This window comes from Hesperophylax consimilis, chromosome 31 (genome assembly GCF_061612785.1).
Source record: "Hesperophylax consimilis isolate HC1 chromosome 31, BYU_Hcon_1.0, whole genome shotgun sequence".
Classification (NCBI taxonomy): Eukaryota; Metazoa; Arthropoda; class Insecta; order Trichoptera; family Limnephilidae; genus Hesperophylax; species Hesperophylax consimilis.
In genome coordinates this window covers 4,777,878-4,800,317 of record NC_142866.1, presented here as the reverse complement: position 1 = coordinate 4,800,317, position 22,440 = coordinate 4,777,878, and the positions used below count along the sequence as shown (strand labels likewise).

The 22,440-nt window shown below is 33.7% G+C and overlaps 1 protein-coding gene across 2 annotated transcripts in view; it reads left to right on the top strand.

Annotated features, from left to right (window-relative positions):
* The window catches only part of Egfr (epidermal growth factor receptor), a 261,795-nt gene that overhangs the window by 50,301 nt on the left and 189,054 nt on the right, over positions 1 to 22,440 (top strand). Inside the window, exon 1 of one of the 2 annotated variants that reach the window (XM_089649860.1) lies at positions 10,411 to 10,466. The exons of the other annotated variant lie outside the window; for it this stretch is intronic. The gene's annotated coding sequence lies outside the window, so the exon portion shown is untranslated. Of the gene's footprint in view, positions 1 to 10,410; positions 10,467 to 22,440 lie in introns of those variants that run through there. 2 annotated transcript variants of the gene reach the window in all.

Sequence of the window (22,440 nt, the reverse complement as noted above, 5' to 3'; positions counted from 1 at the left end):
TTTTATGTCAATTCAACTTACGGCAAGTTCATCATAAGTTTTAGAGGTTTGATATAATACGATGTATGATTGTGAATGAGGCAAGAAGTGTGTGCTAAGACTGAGTTGCTTGGCAGTCCGTCCTCTCTGCCTGCCCCTGCCGTGAAACGACATGATGGTTAGTTAGTTAGTTGGTATCCATAAGGTACAAAATGTCATAACAATATCAATTGTCGCCTATTCGTTAAGGCGAAGACTGCGAAGTAATGAGAAATCATGTGTGTCCACTTAATAATATTATAAATGCTTTAATCAAATAGGTTAAAAGTGACAGCTTGCCGACTTCCTGATTAGTCATTCAGAATATATCGAAAACACTTATTCTTTTTCTAATACATATCATGACGGAATGTGACAATATTATGTTGTCAGTATAAATATCAGTATTTGTATGAACACGTGTTCTGCCGTCCTATAAATCATTCGCTTTTCACTGATACTTCGTTACAAACCCTTTCAATTCATGCGTTATAGGCCTGCAGTACCATTTTTAACGGGCAAACGAATTAATTAACTAGTGTTTTAATAAACTAACAGTATTTCACATCAATAAATTTTCTCCATGTAGAATGCATCCCTTTGGAATAATCATTTTTTTTGTTAATTCCTTTTAAAAGCACAGAAAATGTTTCAGGCCTATAAAAACTGTTAGTCTAAAATCTCCTACTTGCCAACCCCTTATATATGGTTATATTTTAAAATGCCTCAAATTAAATTCTTTAGAAAATTCTCGGAAAACATTTTAATACCTGTACTTGAACTTCACTAAATTAAATAAAACATGATATTTTTTTAATAAAGCATAACAGGCGGCGGTGTTTCGGGAATTTCAACCTTATCACCATTTACATAAGAACTGCGTGATTTCACCGTATTCCGAATTTACATCGCGTTTCATCGCCGTTTCATCGCCACATCGAAAAAAGAATTATGTTGAAATTGAAAAAGTCTTGTAATAAAGTAACTATTAGTTACCGATAAGTATGTCGTAGTACTTATTATTGAGCAGTTACTTATCTCTTGATGCAAATAAAATAAGGTGTGCAAGGTAAACAAGAGATAAGTTGACTGTGTACTTTTTGCATATTTTCTTAATGGTCCTCGTCCCTCCCTCTAATTCAAGGACGTCAGATACTGTGCCTTAGGTTTCCACCCCAAGTTTCAGTTCAATGCGTTGAACATAATAGAACACAATGGAACGCAATGGAACATAATGGAACGAGATGGAATTCCACCGCCTGCTTGACGCAAGGACTCGGCAGACAGGTAGCGGCGAGAAAAAAATCCCAACAAAAACAAGCGTGGGCAACGTAAATCCATGGGTAAATCTCGGGAACATATGGTAGGCGTTTTTTGCCCGCTCCAGATTTCCGAATAAGCCGCTGGCAGGTCAAAAGAGCGGATGTTGTAGATTGTGGATTTTCGATTTTTAAGAAATTTTGGAATCATCCACCCCCGAGTCTTGAATAATATGCTCTATTTTCTCTACCGCACTTCTAATAGTTTCAGGAAACATCGCAAAAGAATCATCTAGAATCGTGTCGATTACGTGTGAATCTACTGAAAATGGTGATTTCGTAATAAGTGCTGATAAGTATAACTATGTAACAATTATATTATTTTTTTGTATTTAATTTCGTTCATTTTGTAACTTCTATGATAAATAACTAACTAACTCCGCAGGCGTAGGCAGAGAGGACGGACCACCAAACAACTCGGTCTTGGCACACACTTCTTGCCTTATTAACATTCATACTCTTCTATTATTCTGACTCTTGACATGGCCTGACTTGAGTATCTGATTCACTTGATCGTGCCATGTGTTCTTCGAGACTTCTATGATAAATCTTATTTGATATTTTATTCACAAATTTAAAAGCGATACTTTTCGATTCTACAAAAACAATTAAAAAAATTAAGCTCTTATCCGTAGATTTACGATACACTGATCATATTTCGATTCCAGATATGTACCTTATATTATTTATAATATTACGTTCCATCACAAGATAATTATTTAGTTCACTTGCACTCTATCAGCATTACTAATAACGTTATTATAACGCGGCGCAGAACAATGATTAACATGACTTATTACGAGTACCAATGCGTTTGTTTGGTTAAAACGGTCTTAAGACAGGCTCGAGGCCGGCTTTACCATACCTACGTTGAACGGACGTGTAAGAATCTAATTAGTCAGACGATATATACGCAACTAACCACCTATATGCATATAATATGTATGGTGGGTTTTCATATAGTTCAATTGTATACAAGTAGTATTCATAAATAAATATCTAGAATATTTGTGATAAGTGCCTTGGTGTCGTCAATAATAACTTGCGTCATAAATAGGTGACTTATCGTGAGAAAGACCTTTATATGACATTACATATTTGCCATATAATACGATTTTTAAACAAAATTTTATGAAATTTTTCCAGTTGAACGGCACGTAAACCATTAAAATTTCATATCTTTCAAGAAACACTACTTGTTATTTTATTAGTTATCGGAAGACGATTTATAGAAACTAATCAAAGCGCAGACTGGTATAGTCGTTGTACACGATACTTTTTTTCATACAGATTCAATAAAGGTCCTCTTTACAAATTATTGATTGGGTATGGAAACAATAAAAAAAAAATCGTAATGAAAATAGAACGTTTTATATTTTCAATTTGAATTTTCGTTCAGTTTGACGCCCAATATTTAACAGCTGCCATTGTTTAAAGTATTATACGATACATATATTATTACACTGTGTATAAATATAATTAGGTTGTTTTTCGTCTATGCTTTTTTTAATGTGAAACCGCACAAGAATCCCAACTGCTCCCAACCGTTTGGAGCCAGTGAGACTATGCATCCCCAATCGGGGTAAGGTGTGAGGCTCAAGGTAGTGGAAAAATAGATTTTGAAAATAAAGGTGGGGAAATACCTGGCCAAACATGGCTAAAGCCATTCCAAGCAATGTTTCAATTCTGAATGGTGGTCTTACACCAGGGTGATAATGGAAGTGTCTTCCACTCTGGAATTATATAATATTTTTAAATGATTAAATTGTGTAAAACACAAATTAACGCCGGGATTTGAACCCGCGACCTCCAGCTTGCTAGTCTAGAGCCTTACCCCTCCAGCACGGAGTCGATGTACGACAACTGTTTTTGATTTATATCTCTCTCTTATCACGACTGCCAACAGATAAGGTGTGAAATATTGCAAGTCAATAAATTCATGAATGATCGATACATATTTAAATCAATAAACCTGATTATCGCTGTAAAATACCTGTAAATGTGCCAAATACTATTAATTATTATTTTTTTGGTAAACTAATGTTTTGAGACAAGATTTTTATGCATAGCACAAAGGGAAAAATAACATAAAAATCTTGTCTCAAAACTTTAGTTTACCAAAAAAATAATAATTAATATTTGACAAGTTCAAGTATCTTCACCAAAAAATGTAGACAATTTGTCTCGACGCCATCTAGTGAGAGAGTTAGCACTTACAATGCCTTTCTCATATAAAATAAAGTTGGTTGTTTTCAGGTGAAAAAATGTAATAAGCAGTAATTGTTGAATGAAACACTAGTATATATTGAATTATTTCGCGTATAAGAGATAAGCCGCCATAGCTCAGTGGTCAGAGCTGTCGACCGGAAATCGAAAGGACACGGGTTCATGTCCCGTTGGCGTCATGTATCTTTTATCAGGAGATTTTTCAATGTGGATTAGTGTTTCAGGATAATAATTATTGCTTATAAAAATAACCAAATACTATTATCCTATAGAAATGGTGTTAAAATAGTACCTAAGAAGTTATTTTTTAACGAAGTTTCACAGATTAATGCTCTATGAAAAATATTGTTATACTCCCGAATTAACGAGTAAATATGGCCTCGCATCCTGTGTTAATAATTGAAAAAATATTGGGTTTTACTTTAAAAAGGGTAAAAATACGAACATGTGTGAATCTGCGATCCCACCCTTTAAAAATCATCCCGCAAAGTCATATTTTTAAAAAACAGCAAAGTAGGTTTTAAAGATCTTCGCACCCATCCACTGAGAGTTATTTATTTCGATTGGGAAACGTGAGAGCGTCGCAAATCGCACAGAATCCTATGCAATAACGCGAATGTACTTCATGCGAATGTACAACAAACCGAATGTACTAAATTAAAAGTCTTTATTTCTCGTTATTTATGGGCTGAAGTTTTTTTAAATCCTCGTAACGTGCTAATAGGAGAGCGCATCATGTACGAGTGTAAGCGTCGGGATACAGAGGGCATGTTTTGCGAGGAGATATTTTAGTATGGCAGATGTGAGCATGCGTAATGAATGGGTATAGCGAACTAGGAGAGTGTATAACGTAAGGGAGAGCGCCTTTTCTGTAGGTATCGGAAACCAGGAGAGTGCATGATGTATAGGAGAGTTCATGGTGTACAGCAGAGTGCATGATGTTTAGAAAGGTTCATGATGTACAGGAGAGTGCATGACGTAGAGGATAGTGAATGATGTACAGCGATGTGCATAATGAACAGGAGAATGCACGATGTACAGGAGAGTGAATGATGCACGGAGAAAAATGAGTATTGATGATTTATTAAAATCCTGTTGAAAAGGTGATAGCAGGCCATATCCTAATAAACTATTAGTACTTTTATGATTTATTGGAACACGTGTTCATTCAGCTGCGTTTATTATGCTATTATATAATGACCAAATGCGAAAATATTATTTTTTTATGAAAACGTGTTTCGACGACGCTATAACTTATTTGTGTTTTACTGCATGTTTATTAAGAAATCATTAGTCAAATGCCTGCAGTCCCGTTTTTAACAGGATTATGAATAATTTGAAGAGATTTTCAAAATTTTCAAAGTTTTCACCGTGGGAACAGGAGAATGTATGGTGTACAAGAGAGCGCATACACGAGAGTGCATGATGTAGGGTGACCTGGTCTACAGTGGATTGGTATGGTACAGTGGATCACTCCAATATCTCGAAAGTTCTTAGTGTGTTTGCATGTGTGTTCGGCTCTTAGGTAGGTGTTTCTTCATGCCACTAAATAAGTCGGTACTTGTCCGGCTCCGCAGGTGAATAGACGTGTGGTGCTGTATTTAGTGTTTTTGTGGTAGGAGAAAAAAAATCACGTAAGTATATTTTTGCGTACCATTTCATTATTTTTTCCGTGATACATTTTTGCATATTTTAGTTGTTATCAGTAGTTATTACAACATGTTTTAACATCCAGAAATATGTCTTATTAAAAAGGGTAAAGTCAGAATAATATGTTTAGTTAAAAATGGAGTTTTGTTCTACAGTGGATCAGTGGATCACCTTACACGGTGGATCATGATCCACTGTGTACTACTGATGCCTGATTTGTCTTGATTGTTTGTTTTTTTTTGTTTTATAGGATGCCTCGAAAAGGGACGAAAGAAAGAAAAATAGGCAAACATACACAGGCGGAAATAGAAGAGGCATTAAAGCTAATTTCAGAAGGCTCAAGCATCCGTGGAGCGGCAAAGCATACAAAAATTGCCTTTACTACGTTACAGCGGTATAAAAAAAAAACAAAATAATTCGCCCAATGTAGTAAATATGCGATTTGTTCCTAACTATGAAGTGAATATGGTGTTCTCTAAGGAACAAGAAGAAATTCTCAAAAATTATTTCAAGAGTTTTAAAAAATTATTTTGCTTCTTTAGATTATTGTTTTCGTTCTCTTTTTTCTTTTTAAATCCAGTTATTTTTTATCTAGCCATGGGCTATTTTGTTTGTTCTTCTCTTTCAATAATAACAACTGATTTATTTCTAGTATTAATTTTTTATTTAAAAGAAATCCCATCCTTGATCCACTGTTAAATATAGGTTGATCCACTGTGTACCACCAAGTTCCACAGTGGATCATTTTTCCTCATCGCAAATAAGTACATATTACTTTCCTTCCCATTTAATGGCGGAGTTTAAACTATTACAATTTACAAGAATGATAAATAATGAACCATTGTGAAAGTTTTCATTACAATGCCTCATCTGATGTTGAAGTTATATGCCTCCAAAAAAAAGTGATCCACTGTTGACCAAGTCACCCTACAGGAGAGTGCATGATGTACAGGAGAATGCACGATGTATAAGAGATTGCATGATTGCGTGTATGATATATAAGATTCTAGAGCTAGAGCATTCTTTCTATGAGCATGTTCAGCAGCTTGACAATGATAAATTATGTATGTGCAGTTGACCTTAATAGGAACTGAAGACTCCATGTTTGCGTGTTATTCGAATATCAAAATATTTTATTGAATTTCATTTTAACCTTATTTTTGTTTATGTTTTTACGGTGTAAACGCAATGAAAAGAAATGAACGAATCATTAATCTCAGTGGTTTGATTCATTAATAAACTTTAGACCTATAAATTCTATGCTATTCCAATATCAGGATGAGCTCCTGCCAGTTTAATCTATGTTGTCAAGATTGTGAAAGAATGACTAACCATGTGAACAGATTATTGTTTTTAAAGATTTTTTTAACAGTGATGGTGAGTAATTATTAATCTATAGTGGCGAATCTTCTGACTGCAAAGTTATCAGTGTCAAGCTGTACATGGCCGATCTAGGAGAGTGCACGCTGTATGCGAGTCCGCGGAGGTACTGGGTCCGGGTAGCATTAACATGTTTGAGCGTAGGTAGACCTGAGCCGCGCCGGGATCCTTCGATACGCGATGCGTACCCACAGGTACAGCTATGTACCTTACTACATCGATACATTGCTGTTTACACGTCAGGTTTAGCCAGGTAAACTCACCTCTAATGGGTGGATAAAAAGTCTCTCAGTTCCCTCCACGGTAAAATATTTCTTCTAAAAAAAAAATGGTTTTCAAAATTTATTTTCATTTTTGCGATAGGTATCACAGAGGAGTTCCAACTTTTATCTAATGCTGTAAGGCTGAAAGAGTTGGAAGGGTGGAAGACGAAGAGGAGTTACGGGAAATATTATTATTTGTTCAGATTTCGTTACTAAACCTATCTAAAGTCATTTCAATCAAGGATTCTATTCTGAATGGTGGTGTCTCCCCGAAACTATACTGCAAATACACGTTAAATTTACCGTAAGTTGGTATATATAGATTGATTATTTTTTTCAAATTTATATTTTATTTTTTTATTTATTTAATACATGTTACATTATTATGAAATTTACATAGAGTAGATATAATGAATCACCATACTAGGCGGCTGCCTGTTTCATGGTGACCAATTGAGTGTAATTAATTTGTATGAAATATGAAATCTAGTGTAAACATATGAAATTAGTAACTATAGATGAAGCTAAAATTTTGGAAAAATTGTAATAATAAGTAGAAGATAGAAATTAGAAAGGAGAAAGAAGTAAATTAGCATTAGATTGTAAAAATATACATAATTATATATATAATTTTTAATATGTGTGCATGCAAGCACACATGTGTATATAGCAGCAGACATACCTATATACATATAACAGCACATGTATACATACACCCATATGACGCATCCTCACGCATATAAACAATATATACACCTCTATCTGAGTACTTGGAATAGGCTACTAACACTATAACAATCACACATCAAAAAATCCCCGAGCGCTTTCCTGAAACTGTCGTATTTGGCTATTGATTTTATTTCTAACGTTAAATTATTGAATATTTTTGGAGCAAGAAAGTTAAATTGTCTTTGTGCCATTGAGGTTTTTATTGGGGGAATAGTATAATTCGATTTATTGGAATATCTTGTATTATGGGTCGATTCAAAAATATTTTTTTTCGTATGTTTGAATTTATAGTAGGAGGATATGTTTTTGACGTATAAGGATTTTATGTTGAGTACTTTGAAGTCGTTAAATAAGTCCTTCGTGGGGTGAATATAGTGTACTTTGTAAATAGTCCGCATTATCAATATCCGCATATATTAGAATCCTGTCATGAAGTCGTAAAATCTTTTGAAAAAGTTGTAAATAAATACGTTTGCTTTGTCTTTGTCTCTGTGTGTTACCAGATTTTCCAATGCCCAGATGCATAGTTTGAGATAGTCTGTGTTGGTTTTGATGTTCATTTTATTAATAAAATTCCAAAGATTTTTTCGTCTCTAGAGCGCTGTTTGAGATTTATTTTAAGTACATTTTATAGCAATGTTCAGAAAATTGTTTTCTTTTTTTTTTGCATTAGTGAAATGAGTTTAATTTTTAGCCGTTTGGCGACATAAAATTTGTTGTGATTTTTTTTTAATTCAGATTTAAACCAAACTGGTCGGTATTTTTTCGTGGCGTATTAAAAATCACTTGCATCTCAATTATGTTGGAAAATTTAAAATACATTTTATCTAGAGACTCCATCTTACGAACATACCAATCGATATTTACTAGGTGGTAGTTAATGGGGTCAAAATCGGCCCGTTTAAAATTGGAATTTTAAAGTAAGTATTGAAAGGGGTGCTATAATCGATTTTATAATTGGATATGTTTCTATTTGTCATATTTAAACTAAATAATCGTTCTGAACAGAGAACTGTGGAATTGTTAATTTATAAAATTATATTATGAAAATATGTAAATATAATATACATTTGTATACCAAATGATATTATTTATTTCTGCTGATTTTCCGCCACCCTGTTCTGCCAATACAGCCTTCTATATAAATCTTATTGATCCATCGATCGCTGAGAATGTCCCATCAAACTGTGGGAACTGTCCTTATAGGATGAAACATGTTGCTGAATTTATTGCGTTAGCTTGAAGAATTGGTTCCCATATCCCATATTCATGTAACATTAGCATGAGCTCATAATGGAAAAACATTGAATTGATTGAAACGCGATTTTTTTTAGCGGATCGTACTTTAATGAGCTTAGCTGTTCTTTACGCACTTTTCACAATCAAGCGCTTCTTTTTAATATCGTAGAAAAATACTATTAATTATTAACTTAAAAAGGTACGAGTGAAGTTCTGGTATCACAGACGATCTCTTCAACCGAAATATAAGATTTGAGATTTGAAAAAAAAATATACATGTATTAACAGAACAAATAAAGTATCTAGGAACTGTAATTGACCATAACCTTAGATGGATACCTCACATCAAACAAATCACAAATAAACTTCAGAAAACAATACACATTTTCCTAAACATAAGAAACATATATAAAATAAAACAGTTGAAAACAATATATTTTGCACTTTGCCAATCAATTATAGAATATGGAATTATTGCTTGGGGAGGAGTACAAACTCGGCTATCAATTACATAGAAACCGCAAAGAAAACGATCTTAAAGATAATACTAAAAAAACATAGACTGACCGATACAGACCAAATATTCAACAGCTGTGACGTACTAGATATACGCCATTTATAGGTTAAAACACTACTAAACTACATTTTTGACAAAAAAAAATTTCAACCTACACAAAATATCACTCACAGACCAGTTAGACAAGCGTAAAAAGAAAACATAAAAACTCCGACAGTAATTTCAAGCTTTGGACAAAGACACTACCAATACCATGCTATAAAAGCATTCAACAGTGTAAAACTTGAAATTAAAATTGAGGAAAATAAAAATAAATTCACACACAAAATTAGAAAATGGATTAAAGAACAAAAAAGACAACATTACCAATATGTTATAACATAAAATAAAACCCACACGTAACACACAAAACCAATTTAAACACACATCACTCACAAACACACAAGATTATATTTTAAATGTATTATATTCGTCTTACTCATAATAGATAATACGGAGGGATAAGAACAGGTTACTAGAAAACGTTACTCATAATCTGCGTATACCGGCCGTAATATTACAGTATTAGTGAAAACTGGTGCCAGCCTCTTTACCGTGTAGCTATACCAGCGCTGCAGTTACGTATAATATATGAATTATATATATGAATCTTTATAAGTAAGACCGAAAGATATTACATAATTGTATTTAAATGATCCATTTGGTTCCAAAAAAAACTACAAGCTCCTAGCGCCATTTATTTTAAACATCTATGTTATTATATGCCATGTGAATAGGTTCATCTTTTAGCTTTGTTTTTTGCAATGATTCACCTGGAAAACTAGCACGTATTATTGCCGACACACATAATGTATCCAGCCGGAATCTTTCTGGATAAGATATCATTCAGTGTCGGTACTAAAAAATTTTATGTGCGAAACCAAACCCGCAGTATCACATAATCGTCTTTGCATACCGTCATAATTTTCATTGTTGCGATGGAGGTTGCTTTTACTGGCCAACGGTCATCGGGACAAATCAAGAATCAAGCATGCACACATATATACCATCACGTTATGTTTCCAGGACGCCATGTTTCTGAAGGACACTTCCCAAGATGGCAGGGGGAATCTTTAACTAAGAAAGGTAAAATATACATTATCATTTTTTGCTTTCAGTGCTTTTGCTTAAACGAAGAAAACTTACTGGGCTAAAATACTGTTAATTTATTAACAATCTTGTCAAATTAATCGTTTCCCTGTTAAAAAAGTGACAAAAGTTTCAGTTAAAAGCGAATGGTTTATGAGGACGGGGGAACACGTGTTCATAAAAATATTGATATTGCCAAACTGATATATTATTATTCTCTATATATTCTGAATGACTAATATCAGTTTTTTAACAGGATCATTTTTCTCCATGTACCCATGAAATGGTAATCCAAAACATTCGTCTCGTAAAACCCTCAAACGAACTGTCCTACCTGTAATAAAAATTGTTCAATTCAAATAGATATTTAGAACCATGTCATTAAAAAAACAAAATTTTTGCATAAGAACGCATATTGAAAATTTGGTCAACAGTCGGTACTAGCTAACGAATTTAATGTTAATTTTCCGCCAGCCGGCTGAGCGACTTCAATTATATATTATCTTAATAATTTATGACACAGCAAGATATGAAGCGTGTATGAAGGCATGTTTTGCAATGCCAGGCTTCGCAAAAACCTGATTTACCAGTGTTAAACCGAGCGGTCTTTTTATGAATGAATTTTGGTGTAAGAGGAGATCAACCAATATCCTTGGCATTCAAATTAACATTCTTTGCCTGACTAGTACATAATACTTAGAACAAATATTATTGACTAACAATGGGTATAAACATAATAAGCTATTTTTGAAAACGTTTGTTCTAACATACTTTCAATCGAGTATTGATCTCTTCCTATTAGTAAAGGGTGCCACACAAAAACCTCCAGCATTTCGTACCATCCCTGCCCTGGCCCTAATTGAGTCTGAGGGTTGGGTTTCTCGTTAGCATATGCCTTTATTTTTATTTTACATCTTGGCGTGGACAGGGATTACTGACCTTTCATTAGTGTAATTCGCAGGATCCCATGTCCGGAAATTTTGGACTAATAATAATAATAATAATATTGGACAATTTTTATAGCGCCGCTTTTGTGATTTATAACCTCAGGGGCGCTTTACAGTTGATGCAGGTATTACAAAAAATACAAATATTACCAAAATAAAGTGAAGTTAAGTAAAGTAAAATGAAGAACAGGAACAGGTGACATGAAGATAGAAGATGGAGACTCTACAGCAAGAATCCTAGGTGGCGAAGAAACTGGACCAGCTGCTGCAGCGAGAGAGACCACCGTGCCCACCAACAGTACCATCACGAGGTTTGTCATCCGTTCAGGTATATGTCTGCTGCTAATAAGGCGCTGGCACAATATCCTCACATAGATAACAGACGTTGGCAGCACCGTTCGGAGATACGTATTATTCCTATGACTAGTATTTTGTAAAATACATGTTGAACTGTATTGTGCATAATGACTGAATGTACATTGTATTGCAAGGGTTAAAGTTTTTTCTATTACTTGTCTACCTCCACACATTTGTATTCATACAAATTTGTTGTAAGAACTTGAACTTTAGCCAAATATTTAAGCACCGCATGACGCCAAAAGTAAACTAAATAATGCCTCAAAAGCTTCATTTAAGAATCGCGTAAATTCGTTCGCCAATGTTCGCAACCGGCGCTGTGGGAGGATTTGCATCTCGAGTGTCGATGGCGATAAGTGAAAGGAGGCGAGGATGTATCGCGCTGCAGCCGCGTGTTGTATAATATTACTGTATGGTAACCAACCGGTTGTGAATGAACAAGTCTTTAATTGTCATAGTTCTGGTGAATGACTTCACGACTGAGGACCTGTTATTATCGCTACCTTTACGGTACGAAAGCACTCCTGAGCCACTCCTTCAAACTTAAATAATTAGCCTCAACAGCTAGTTGGATGCTTCAGCGCGATTACTCTCGTATTGGTGGCTGGTACCCATTTGTTACCAATGCGCAGAAGTAAGTGTTAACCATCAAAATCCTCCAACCAGAAGAAGACTCAATGCTCCGACCCAACAGAGAAGTAGCAAACATGTTAAAATCATAATCAAAGTAATAATGTATGCTATAGTGCAATAATCTGCAACAATTGGTATATTTAAGAAGAATTATAGGAGCCACAATAAACAAGATAAAAGGTAATAGTACGTACGTTATAATAAATTATTCATTTATAAACTAAGATTTATAAATAACTAGAATAAATTTAGTAAATAAAAAAAAGATAGTAAGTTAGTTACCTAAAATAAGCAGTACGTACTAGAAGGTCTTACAAAATGTACGATATCCAAATATATACAAATTCACCCTGTGTATGTTTGTGCTCGCAAAACTCGAAAAGTAGTCGACCGATATCACTGAAAATTAAAATTTTATTCTTATTAGTGCCAGGAGTGTTTAGAGAGAGGCTTGCATGGTAGAAGGAATACTTAACGCAATATCTCTGAACAGGAATGAGATACGGAATCGAATGAAAGTCGACGTAATGTAGTTTTTTAACTGTAACATTGTGGTAAACGGTGGTGAATGGTGGAAGAAGTCGGAGACGCCCGAGAAAGATATTAGCAACAGCAAAGCGTTACGGGGTCCACTAGTTATATATAGGTGCCCACTTAGTATTTGTTGCGCATCGTTGGATTTTGCATTTTCCTAGGACAGCATAATAATTTACACCCAGTTTAATATTGTAAATTATAATACAAGGCGTGGGTATATCAAAGGTTCACTGATCTCTCGCCATTCAAGCAATAGCGAGCAAATGAATCGATCTGTAGCTCTGTACAAACAGTATCTGTTTGCATAATAATACAAAGAAACTTATAAGAAAACTGTGTAAAGTGCTCTTGGGGTGGTACAAAAAATATCCAATCATTATTATTATTATTATTATTACATCACTGCCACTGGCATTAGCCAAGTGTGTTTGGCTGCCAAGGATCTTGAAATACACATTAGCACAGTTTCCATCTACACCGTACTCTACCGGGAAATTTTTATTTTATTTTATTTGGTACATTATTTTGTTACAATTTATGTTTTCCAGTAATGTAGGCCTCACTGGGTGGCTTGGCCGTGCTGAGGCCTTCATTTTATTAAAGCCAATACATCAAAATTAAATATTTACAACCTACATCCAGCAAAAATATTATTATATTCAATGATGTACCTACTTAATTTTTCAAAAATAAATAATTTATTAGTTTATTGAACAATGAACTTCGTGTCCAAGAAAGTATAATATTTGTAATTTTCTAGCACAACCAAATTTTCCTCTGATATCATCAATCAAGATTTTTAAGTAGGTGCCATGTGATTTTTGAAATATTAAAATTTTGAACTCAATCATTAAAAAGGTTTAAAAATGGCTCACCTTACTTTTTCCCTCTAATTACTTAATTAAAACTACACTCTTTTATTGGAACAATGTATTATGAACATTTTCACCTCACCTTTTTGTTTAGTAAAAAAATCACGAAGTTTTATAATTTTTTCTAAAATTGCGGTTTGAACCCTTTGGTTTAACAGAGGTGTATATTTTAATTATTATGTGGTTAACTTCCAGATTTGAATTCAATTTGTCAAAAGAAACGTCACCATCTCACCAACAAAACTTATTTTTAAATTTTCTTCAGACCGGTAGCTAACATAACCTAGATTATTCCTACAGGTAGGAATAACGATCATGCTAACTCTGGAATTAAAATTTAGTATCCAACACGTCTACCGTCTTGAACCGGAACCGAAAGATAACAAACTAATCTACAGAAATGATCGAGTAAAAATAAGACATCGCTACACAAATTACTGGCCAAAATCTTCACTTCAAAATTCCACATTCACACGACATGCGTTTGACATATAAAATTGTTTTTGCTAAGTACCAATAGTGTCACACTGTGACTATGTCAACCATTTTAACGGCTGTTATTGGATAGAAAAAGTCACAGGACTTTTTGTAACGTTTGAATGTCACATTGATCACGTTCCGTCCTCCTCTTTGCGCCACCGAAGGGTTGGCGATGTGATGGATAGCGAACCTTATCGACATTAAGAGGTGAGAGGTTATCGAAAGAGGTGGGATTGGGCGCGAATTTGATTAATTTGAAAGTATGTTGCCTGTTGTATGCTGATGATGCGGTGCTGATTGCTAATAATATAGAAGATCTACAGTCTCTCGTGTCTAGGATGAACGAAGTATGAATGAAGAATGAGTTAATGATGAATGTAAGTAAGTCTAAAGTAATGGTGTTTGAAAGAGAGAGTACGAAAACAGTGTACAATATAGCTGTGAATGAGGAATACTTGGAGCAGGTGGATGAGTTTGTGTATTTAGGAAGTATGTTTACGAGAGATGGGAAGGCTGACAGAGATATGAAAGAAGGGTAAATGCAGGTAATTCCGTTAATGGAGGACTGAACGCCGTTGGCGCTAACAAAAAATTGTCCAAAGAAGCGAAGTTAGCAGTCCACAACGGAATGCTGGTACCTACTTTGATGTATGGAAGTGAGGCATGGAACTGGCAAAGAAAGGATGAAAGTAGATTGAATGCTGTTGAAATGAGATCCCTGAGGCGTATGTGTGGTAAAACCATGTTTGATCGTGTGAGGAATGTGGAGATCCGCAAAGAGTGCAAGGCTGATGTAAGTGTAATGAGTAAGATTAAGAAAGGGACGCTTAGATGGTTTGGGCATGTAGAGCGAATGAGCGAAGATAGGAGTGTAAGGAGGATATATGACGCAAATGCGAATGGTAGCAGAAGTCAGGGACGCCCGAGGAAGACATGGCACGATCAAGTGAATCAGATACTCGAGTCGGGTCATGTCAAGAGTCAGAATAATAGAAGAGTATGTATGAGACGATGTATGAATGTGAATGAGGCAAGAAGTGTGTGCCAAGACCGAGTTGTTTGGCGGTCCGTCCTCTCTGCCTACCCCTGCGGGGAAACGGCGTGATGGTTAGTTAGTTAGTTAGTTGAATGTCACTTCGGGAAAAAGCAATTGAGGGAGAATAGCCGAATTCACATCTCAGGAATTGGATTTATTTAAATAGTTTTTCTGCTATTGGCCAATAGCTGCAAACTTCATGACACCCGAGGAGGTATTTTTATTGCCTCGCAAACTAAACAGGGCTTTGCGAAGTATGGTTTTTCTCCCACGCAAACTAATTTCACAGACGAAGTTCTCACCCGCCAAACACAATTAATTATCTTGTTTATTGGAAGATAAACCTCACCATATTTAAATAATATTTTTCAAACATACCTGCCTACAATAGATGTGGTGTCTTACACCCTCAAACATTAACTTACCGCCAATTTAGAAATATTATTCTAAACACTTTAATAATATTATATTTTTGTAAAGCAGTAACTTTGTTGTTTGACGTATTGATGAAATTAAAACAATTTTTTTTATAACCATGATTTTTAATTTATTTAATTCTCTATAACTGTTTAATGCTGTAAAATAAATTAATTAACAGCATTAAAAAAATTACTCCATATATACTTTTCGACAACAATTAATTTTAAGATGCTTGTAACAAGCGAAACCATTCGGCAATAGAAAATAAAAAAATAATAATTCGTTTTTAGTAATGTTAAAATGTACACACAACATCGATAACATCGGATTTTTTGTATTTGGATTCTTGACTCGACCTGTTGCAACAGTGTTTTACGAGACTAACTTCAAATAATATAGATTTGATAGTGTTATGTGATCTAGATTATTATTAAGTTTATTACTTCTTATATAACGTTGCACAACATTACTGTATCATTTCACTAGATTACCTGCTGCTTGGGTTATTATCTGAACAGTGGCAAGCTAACTAAGAAATAACCTAATCGCACTGGAAAGCAGTAACGTTTAGTGAACTTAATACAGTATTTCACAATATGAACATGTAGTAATGTAACACTTAGGGAACAGGTGTAAGATCCAGTTACTGTGAATGATTGTTGTGTACCTATTCATGAACCTAGTAATACAAGATAATATAAGACTAAATAGAGTCCTAAGGATGCTCATATGCCTTCGGCAAGGTTCTAAAGTAGGAACGTGGCAAATAAGAAACCAAGAAATAAGTTCCTTGACCCATCAACCCATCATAATAACAGTCAATTAGCATGGATCGGGCTTGAGTCATGGCCAAGTCTACCCTTTATGGAAAAAGTTCTAGTGGACCCGATGAGCTTGAGAGAAATTGATTGCTGGGAACTAAAAGCAAATGGTTTTCCAGAAGGTGTTTTGAATACTTCACACAAACAGCGCTAAATAAATCAATGTCACAATATTTAAATATATTGTTTAAAATAAATATACGTAGATGGATCAGGAGCGGTTAATGTGTGGTTTAAAGTTATAATGTTATGCCTACATTTTTTAATAATGGTGAATATTTTTGGCGTTAATAATGCCGATACATTATTCTGATGTTTATTGAGTGACGGTTAGATAATTACAGTACGGCTCTTCCAAAGTCCACCAAGCAGAATCGTTTTGTTCGAAATGTGTGAAGGGTCGTCAGATTTGATTTGCCAGATACTTCCCAACTTGTCTCTTCACCATGTTTTCCTCCTACCCAATCTCTTCAGCGTCAAAATAGAGATGCCATAGATCCACTGAGACTCTTGAACATATATTCACATGAAAAAGACTTTATGATTCCTAACTCAATGACTAAAATCACACAGAGGTAATTCTAGAAAAGTAAACTAGTTTTGTGTGTAAAAAATTATTAATAATAATTCTTATTCGAATGTCAATATAAATTCCTGTTTGCCGGTTTGCGGTTACGACCCCCGGGAACTGAGAGCTTACATCTGAACTAATGATGTCATAGCCAGGCTACTTGTAACTTGCCGGCATTTATTATTGCAAGCCGCTTGCTAACAACACTGCCTAGGAAACAGTGGCGGCTCGTGATTTTGAGTGTGATAGAGTGCTAAGTTTAAAAAATTCGACAATATTGATGTTGTTTAGTCCAAAACAATATTTTTGTTTAATTCGTTTTTGTGTGAAGATTTTCAGGCAATATCACTTTAGCCGTGCGCCGCACGGATTTCCTGCAAATCTTCATACAAAAACAGAATTGTCGAAAAAAAATTCTTTTTCAGCTACAAAAACATCAATAATATAATTTTTTGTAATATTAGAACACCAAAAGGTACGAGCCGCCACTGCTAGGAACTACTAGCGAATTGCGGGGACAGAGTATAAAAACACATGGTTTAATACTTAAATGGTCATCTGTGTCAAATAATGTCACAATGTTGTTATTGAAGCTGCGGAGATTATATTTATAAAAGTAATAGGATATTTTTTTATAGAGCCGTTTTTGTGAAAAATAAATTTAAGGTTGATCTTGTAAGCGTACAAATATAACTTCCTCGGCTCTATCTAATTATACAAGTTAAAATATATTTACAAAGACAATACTAATAGATATAATCGAAACATTAAAAAGAAAAACATAATCAAACCCAGAATCTTTGTCTTACCGGGACAATGCCTCTAACCACTCGGCCATTAGGACCGAAATATTTTAAGTATAATATGAGAATGACAAAAAATAATTAGGTCCCAATGGTCGAGTGGTAAGAGGCGTTATCCCGCTAAAACAGAGATACTGAGTTCGATTCCCAGTTGAGAACGTTACCTTTATATTTTTTATTCTGTTTCATTTTTCGTTTAAGTTTATTAGTATTATCTTCTTCTCTAGTGATATATTACATTGATGTGAATAACCAAATAATAAGGTTATTAAAAGAAAAGTTACTCCGATAAAAAATGAACATTCACTTAGGTTTCAAAATTAAATTATCAATAATTATTAACCTTTTTTACACATTTAGTTATTTACAATTCGCGGACTGTGAAGGTGAAAAGTTTCTGACTCTATAGATATGATAACTGAAAGGTTTCTGACTATAGATATGATAACTGGAAGGTTTCTGACTGTATAGATATGATAACTGAAAGGTTTCTGACTCTATAAATATGATAACTGAAAAGATGAATTTTCAGTTTAACTCTAAATTCTGGCATATGGGAGTTTACTCCAGGCTTTAGGTTCTGATACTACGAAAGCACGCTCATCGAGCTTAGCACCTGATGTGCACTTCTCAGTCTTCGCAACTTGCGCAGAATCCATCAATTAATCCTAAAAGATTTAGAATCGACCAGACTGAACAACTAGGTTCAAACCTTCCTCACCCCATCTCTCTGCCATCCCTACTCTTTTCAGTCTCACAAGTTGCCTAAATTGAGAATGCCATAGCCTTTCTTCAGGTAGTTGGCTTATAAAAATAAAACTTCTAACATCTCTTTTAGCCTCACAAACTTTATATCCAACCTCGAAAAAGGTGCACTTCTGAAGTATCTTAAATGAGTGAAGAATCTTGAATGAGTTGCATATTATTATTCCTAATTTTCATTCAATTATTTTATCAGGAGCTTATAATTTCAGTGACTGCAAATTAAAAATTTTAATCAATTTATCTAGCATTTATCCTTCATACAGAAATAAATCGACTTAACGTATTTAAAATGTAAATGTAGGTTACTAAGTACGTTATTTCGAATAATGCAAAAAGATATTAAATTAAACTTCCTAAAAACAATGAAAAACATATTTAAAATACAAAGCGATGTTGAAATTTGGAATGTTGTTATTTCCAATTTGATGCATAAATTTTCTTTTATTTATGGTGATTTAAAACAGTAGTTATTACAAAGTTTATATCAAAAAAACAACAATGATTTCGTAATTAATATTTGGCTTGTCCTTTGTATGTAATGCATCCTTTCTGTGTTGACTTGATAATTCATTTTACAAAATTATATTTGAAAAACCTTGAGATCGCCTGTTTTTTTTTTATTAGTTTTCGGTGTAATCATTTTAATTGGTTTGTAAATTACGTACTCTTGACAGCAGGTGAGTCATTAACGTAACATTGCTTCCGGGCTGAGTTTTGATTTGAACGAGATTTGTAAGAAGCCCGTCCCGTGTCGGTCATGTAAGTTATCATAATGTGTGTAGCAGTTACTGGCCGAATCTTCTCAAGGTATACGACACACTTTTCGTCTTTTTTAGCAATCAATCGGTATAAAACTGACAATTTGGGGTTATACTTTGACAGAAAAATTAATATTCACTTTGTGGCTCATAATAGACATGTTATTCAATAAAGGCCGGGAAAATTTCATGGCACTAGAGCTCATCGTTCGAGAGTTATGGCTGAGAGTGAGAGATAAACAATGTTTTGGATATAGTTTGAGACACAATCAATGAAATATATATCATGAAATTCGCTCTAAAAACCCATTTTTTACTAGCGCCATTTTTTGTGCAAAATCACTTCAAGGGCGCTGTTACAATTTGAAATGAGTTTCTAGGCTCTAACCAATAGTATTATTTACAAACAGATAAAAAAAACATTCTTAGCTGGCAGGTCACTTCAGATAAATATATAGTAAAGACACTGGACATCGATTTTAAATTTGCTATTTTACGAAGGTTCGTGGCAAAAGTAGGGTTTATATTATTAATTTACAGGACTGGAGAATTTAGGAATGTTTAGGATAGTGTATTTTTTTATGAAATGACCCTAAAAACACCTACAACATGTATAGGACAGTTTAGTCCCTCCGGTTCCGAGATACTGGATCTCTTGTGCGTTATTTACAAAAAATAAATATTTATATATAAATATACATTTTTTTGTTATTGCAGAAACAAACAGTACATAATTAAATAGAAGACAATAGTTGACATGTGGTATACCATACATATTACTTAAGTTAAGCTAGTAAGCATGTTAGGGAAGGAGAGAGGTGTGTGTGTGAGTGTTTGTGTGTGTACGTGTTACGTGTGTGTACGTGTTACGTGTGAGTGTGTGTGAATGTGTGTGTTATGTGTGCGAATTCAGTGTGCTAAAAAAGTTTTTCTTAAATAGAGGGAGAGAATCATAAAATATATCGGTATTTGTGCTTGGATGAATTGAGTTGAATATTAAAAAATATGATTATTCAAAAAGTAAGAAGTTATATTACATCTAATAATGAGAAAATTAGTTGTCAGTTTATCATCGGATATCTACCTATCAATAAAGGAATAATGCAAAATGTAGAAATAATTAAATTAATAATTATTACTTCCTTCCTAGGATAGGATATCCTCTGCAGAAATGACAGTTGACATTCGTAATAAAAAAATCTTGGTTTGTAAATGTACATTAATTAATCTTAAACTAGTTCCGCAGCTAATTTCCGGTGAATAGTAGTGATAATTTTCTCTTTAAATTTCTCTTTTAGTCCATCAATCAATTTATTCAAGGTACCTAGGTATAGAAATTCACATTTTTTTCAAATAAGTCTATGTTATTAGATATAAAAGCAGCATGTATTTCTAAGGGTTTTGAAGTGATTTTTTAAAAAGGATTTTTTTAAAGTGTCTGCTCAGAAAATTCTCATTTCTGAGCACAAATTGCCTCCTGTTTTATATTATGTTTTAGTTTTAATATTCTTGTTTTGTCCTGTCCTGCTGTTATTGTTATTCTAAGTTTTGTCATCACTTTGTATAAACAGTGTATTTAGTGTTATAATATTAGATCTGTATTGGGTAAGGCACACTTTAGGAATAATTTTAAGAACCACTCATACTGAATTACCATTTTTTAAGTTTGTTATTCGAGTAGTTAAGCGCACTTGAAGTGACATGACAGTAAACTGCGCTATATAAATGCCATGTTATTATTATTATTTTGTATTGAGCTTCCTATTACAGTGGCAATTTAATGTTTGAAGATATTGACACCATCGCCACACCAGGGGTACGAATCTCCTGGAAATATGTAAGGAGATGGCGAAATATCAAGGGCAACTTGTAACTTATAACTAACGACTTAAAACCGCACGGATCACTTAGTGCCTTATCTGTCACGAAATCTCTAGTCGTCATAAAACTCCTTTTCTATTATGGTCATACATGTATATATATAAACAGATTAAAAAAGAGAGAACACCTTTAGTTTTCAATACCTTTATAATGCGTTTGTCTAGCTAAGCGCGTGGTAATGTTTTAATTTTTACAAAGCGGTAAATAATGTTTTCGAAAGAACTATTTTTCAATTTTTTCTTTGGTTGAATTCGTCCTTTGTAATGTTAAAATCTGAAAGAGTTTTTCATCTGCTTTAAAAACTATTTTTTATTTTGTGAATCTATTTTAAATTGATTATCAAGCGGAAATATTGTCAAAAGATAACATGTTTTTTTTGTTATTTTGTAGACCCGAGGGATTAACAGTTATTGGTTATTCATTGAATTAGTAGGCTTTGTTTTTAATTTCTCTACATTTTTTCCAGTACCTACTAACATTTTTTTTATTCAGTATAAATATAAAAAAATTAAAATAACATTTTATTATAAATAAATATTATGTTTTTAAAAGTCAAATCAATAATTTGTTTATATTTTATTTTATGATTCAATCGTTCCCGATAATGCGTTGATATCTCTCACCTTTTATGGTCCAGCCGTTGAGACCTCCGTCGTTATCTTTCTTCCTGTTACATGCTTTGTTTATGAGAAAGAGAGAGATGATAAATCAGGGACGTGTTTATATTTTTTATATGATCATTTCAATTTACGTATTTTTATTTCATTGAATAACACTATTATTTTCACTTGTTTTTCTTATTTTTGTTTTGGAATAATAATTATCCACGTATTGTGTACAATATTTCAATACATGCTGCTTTCGTGGCTAATTTCTTTAACCCTTTAGGACCGTGTATTTGAAAATATAAATTTAAAAATGTTTTCCTCCCTATCTAGAACGAATAAAAATTATCGTTTTTTTGTTTTTGCTGCCATAACTATCTATTTATCTAAGTATCTTTTTTTTTAAATTGGAGTTTAGCTAATAGTTTAGGCTAACTAACTAACTAACCATCACGCCGTTTCCCCGCAGGGGTAGGCAGAGAGGA